This window comes from Osmia lignaria, unplaced genomic scaffold, assembly GCF_051020975.1.
Source record: "Osmia lignaria lignaria isolate PbOS001 unplaced genomic scaffold, iyOsmLign1 scaffold0007, whole genome shotgun sequence".
NCBI lineage: Eukaryota > Metazoa > Arthropoda > Insecta > Hymenoptera > Megachilidae > Osmia > Osmia lignaria.
This window is the reverse complement of record NW_027478164.1, coordinates 275,001-280,000: the sequence shown is the minus strand read 5'-3', so window position 1 is coordinate 280,000 and position 5,000 is coordinate 275,001. Positions and strand designations below refer to the sequence as shown.

Here is a 5,000-nt window from a genome sequence, read left to right as displayed (position 1 = left end):
CGGACAAGCCGTCCGCCACCGATTGGTTTTGATCTAATAAAAGCATTCCTCCCATCTCTGGGTGGAATTCTGGTTTGCATGTATTAGCTCTAGAATTACCACAGTTATCCAAGTAATGTTTTGTACGATCTAAGAAACCAAAACTGATTTAATGAGCCATTCGCGGTTTCACCTTAATTCGGTATGTACTTAGACATGCATGGCTTAATCTTTGAGACAAGCATATGACTACTGGCAGGATCAACCAGGGAGCTTAGTTATTATTGTAAATTTAAATTTTCGTCGTCGGCCCTCCCTGTAAGACCGATCGACGTTAAGCCATTTCTCTTTTGTATGTAACACACATTTCATAAATTTTGTACCTCTTATAGAGGCCAAATATTCTCCTCCTCCTCTCATAAAGCACGAAAATCACTTTCACGCCGTGCATCCATCGTGCAAGCACGTAGACCACACACGCTGGACAATATAATAAAAGATAGCGCGGACAGTGGCATGCTATACAAATCGAGAAAGCGCGTACAGTGATCATGCTGGTCATTTTGCCACCAAATTTTATAATCTTTATCATTAGAGCGGGCCCACCAACCTCGTCTCTGTACTTTATACATTTCTCCTCCATCTGCACACACCTTTTCAAACATTAACGGAGAGAGTTCCTTGGACTTGCTTTAAATGTACATATTAGATATGTTGGAATCTCTCTCCTTTAGAAGTTTCCCCAGCCTTAAAACTTCTTTCATTTTTACTCCTCTCTCCATACTTATTTTCCTCTCTGAACGTATCAGAGAGGATTTTATTTCTGACACCTCTTGACTTTTCTTAAATTCAGGGACGTAATTTTGTTCATAATTCAGTGGACTTTTGTGTATTTTATACTTTAAATATTTCCAAACAGTCTCCCTTCTAAAAGTGATAGAACGAATTTTCGTCTAACACTACTTTCTTGGTTCAAAAATTTTATACAATCTTATAACTTTTTCAGTTTTAACAAATTTTGGTTACAGACAGTTGATGCTCAGTTTGTACAAGTATGCAACATTTATAAGTGCATACAGGTCACCAGCCTTATATTACAAGGCTCACCACATATGGGCCATTCGGTCTTAGACACCGACCCGTGGTAATGCTGTGTGGAGATTAATAATAATCCGCAACGGAAAACCGGAACGAGAATAGTCGAGAAAGTATATTCTCGAGGAGCGGTAGACTGCTTTTCAACCGAAGTCATAAAAGAGCCACACGCTCGACGCTACTCCCGACCGGTCCGAGCGAACCGAAAGTGCCTTCCTATAAATACCGAACGGCCGGCCGCTAGGTCGGCGACGCATGGGCTTACGCCCAGGCGTATGCCTGTGCAAACCGCCGTGAGAGCGTACCATCCCGCCGGCACGGTAAAACTTAGACTGAAAATATCGTCGAACATATCCTTTCATTTTATAACGTTCTATACATGAAAATTAATAAATTAACATGCAGGACATAATAAATTCACATTCTCATGTAAATCATGGGTTTAATTAATATTTTAAAAAATTTTAAAACCGCCCAGAACCGATGAGATGAAAATATTAAAACGATATTTTTGCATTTTCTTACGGTAAAACATTAACAAATAAGCGACTATAGCAATATAAAACTCCATTTGTAATTTAATTAATCAAAATTAATATTTTTTTTTGATTTTTCAGCGATCCAGAACCGATGAGACGAAAACATTAAAACGATATTTTTGCATTTTCTTACGACAAAACATTAACAAATACGAGACTATAACAATATAAAACTACATATGTAATTTAATTAATCAAAATTAATAATTTTTTTTGATTTTTCAGTGATCCAGAACCGATAAGTCGAAAATTTTAACAATCATATTTTTGCATTCTGTACCGTGGATCCATCGTTAAACGCTATTAAACTAACGTCCGTGATGGTATAAATGCAGATTTTCGCTCCGTTTAGCCAAAATAACGAACTTTAGGTGCGCTCCGAAATATTTCAAAGTCCCAGCGGCGTATTGCTTCGCCTCTTAGAACCGATTAGTCGAAAATTTTAACAATCATATTTTTGCATTCTGTACGGTGGATCGATCGTTAAACGCTATTAAACTAGCGTCCGTGATGGTATAAATGCAGATTTTCGCTCCGTTTAGCCAAAATAACGAACTTTAGGTGCGCTCCGAAATATTTCAAAGTCCCAGCGGCGTATTGCTTCGCCTCTTAGAACCGATTAGTCGAAAATTTTAACAATCATATTTTTGCATTCTGTACCGTGGATCCATCGTTAAACGCTATTAAACTAACGTCCGTGATGGTATAAATGCAGATTTTCGCTCCGTTTAGCCAAAATAACGAACTTTAGGTGCGCTCCGAAATATTTCAAAGTCCCAGCGGCGTATTGCTTCGCCTCTTAGAACCGATTAGTCGAAAATTTTAACAATCATATTTTTGCATTCTGTACCGTGGATCGATCGTTAAACGCTATTGAACTAACGTCCGTGATGGTATAAATGCAGATTTTCGCTCCGTTTAGCCAAAATAACGAACTTTAGGTGCGCTCCGAAATATTTCAAAGTCCCAGCGGCGTATTGCTTCGCCTCTTAGAACCGATTAGTCGAAAATTTTAACAATCATATTTTTGCATTCTGTACCGTGGATCCATAGTTAAACGCTATTAAACTAACGTCCGTGATGGTATAAATGCAGATTTTCGCTCCGTTTAGCCAAAATAACGAACTTTAGGTGCGCTCCGAAATATTTCAAAGTCCCAGCGGCGTATTGCTTCGCCTCTTAGAACCGATTAGTCGAAAATTTTAACAATCATATTTTTGCATTCTGTACCGTGGATCGATCGTTAAACGCTATTAAACTAGCGTCCGTGATGGTATAAATGCAGATTTTCGCTCCGTTTAGCCAAAATAACGAACTTTAGGTGCGCTCCGAAATATTTCAAAGTCCCAGCGGCGTATTGCTTCGCCTCTTAGAACCGATTAGTCGAAAATTTTAACAATCATATTTTTGCATTCTGTACCGTGGATCCATCGTTAAACGCTATTAAACTAACGTCCGTGATGGTATAAATGCAGATTTTCGCTCCGTTTAGCCAAAATAACGAACTTTAGGTGCGCTCCGAAATATTTCAAAGTCCCAGCGGCGTATTGCTTCGCCTCTTAGAACCGATTAGTCGAAAATTTTAACAATCATATTTTTGCATTCTGTACCGTGGATCGATCGTTAAACGCTATTAAACTAGCGTCCGTGATGGTATAAATGCAGATTTTCGCTCCGTTTAGCCAAAATAACGAACTTTAGGTGCGCTCCGAAATATTTCAAAGTCCCAGCGGCGTATTGCTTCGCCTCTTAGAACCGATTAGTCGAAAATTTTAACAATCATATTTTTGCATTCTGTACCGTGGATCGATCGTTAAACGCTATTAAACTAACGTCCGTGATGGTATAAATGCAGATTTTCGCTCCGTTTAGCCAAAATAACGAACTTTAGGTGCGCTCCGAAATATTTCAAAGTCCCAGCGGCGTATTGCTTCGCCTCTTAGAACCGATTAGTCGAAAATTTTAACAATCATATTTTTGCATTCTGTACCGTGGATCGATCGTTAAACGCTATTAAACTAGCGTCCGTGATGGTATAAATGCAGATTTTCGCTCCGTTTAGCCAAAATAACGAACTTTAGGTGCGCTCCGAAATATTTCAAAGTCCCAGCGGCGTATTGCTTCGCCTCTTAGAACCGATTAGTCGAAAATTTTAACAATCATATTTTTGCATTCTGTACCGTGGATCGATCGTTAAACGCTATTAAACTAACGTCCGTGATGGTATAAATGCAGATTTTCGCTCCGTTTAGCCAAAATAACGAACTTTAGGTGCGCTCCGAAATATTTCAAAGTCCCAGCGGCGTATTGCTTCGCCTCTTAGAACCGATTAGTCGAAAATTTTAACAATCATATTTTTGCATTCTGTACCGTGGATCCATCGTTAAACGCTATTAAACTAACGTCCGTGATGGTATAAATGCAGATTTTCGCTCCGTTTAGCCAAAATAACGAACTTTAGGTGCGCTCCGAAATATTTCAAAGTCCCAGCGGCGTATTGCTTCGCCTCTTAGAACCGATTAGTCGAAAATTTTAACAATCATATTTTTGCATTCTGTACCGTGCATCCATCGTTAAACGCTATTAAACTAACGTCCGTGATGGTATAAATGCAGATTTTCGCTCCGTTTAGCCAAAATAACGAACTTTAGGTGCGCTCCGAAATATTTCAAAGTCCCAGCGGCGTATTGCTTCGCCTCTTAGAACCGATTAGTCGAAAATTTTAACAATCATATTTTTGCATTCTGTACCGTGGATCGATCGTTAAACGCTATTAAACTAGCGTCCGTGATGGTATAAATGCAGATTTTCGCTCCGTTTAGCCAAAATAACGAACTTTAGGTGCGCTCCGAAATATTTCAAAGTCCCAGCGGCGTATTGCTTCGCCTCTTAGAACCGATTAGTCGAAAATTTTAACAATCATATTTTTGCATTCTGTACCGTGGATCCATCGTTAAACGCTATTAAACTAACGTCCGTGATGGTATAAATGCAGATTTTCGCTCCGTTTAGCCAAAATAACGAACTTTAGGTGCGCTCCGAAATATTTCAAAGTCCCAGCCGCGTATTGCTTTGCCCCGAAATTTTTCAAAGTTCCAGCGGCGTGTTGCTTTCAAAGTGCCTCCCTCTAAATACCGATCGGCAGGCCGCTAGGTCGGCGACGCACGGGCTTACGCCCAGGCGTATACGCGGGCAAATCGCCGTGAGAGCGTGCGATTTTGACTTTCGCAATAAGATAGTCTCCTTTATGAAAAGGAGCGTACACGTCTCCCAAAAAAAAAAACAGTTTCATGACGATCAATGTAGTTCTTGATCGAAATGTATCATAGGACGAAGATTTTATCGAAAAGTACGAACTTTGGCGACGCATCGAAATTTTTCAAAGTT

At 39.6% G+C, this 5,000-nt stretch overlaps 1 non-coding gene across 1 annotated transcript in view; it reads right to left on the bottom strand.

Moving 5' to 3' along the window:
• LOC143306435 (small subunit ribosomal RNA) overlaps nt 1-251 on the bottom strand; it is a 1,923-nt gene extending 1,672 nt beyond the window's left edge. The window contains exon 1 of the ribosomal RNA XR_013063832.1: nt 1-251. This exon is cut by the window's left edge and continues 1,672 nt beyond it. This is a non-coding gene — a ribosomal RNA (small subunit ribosomal RNA).
• Nucleotides 252-5,000: the final 4,749 nt, after the last annotated feature.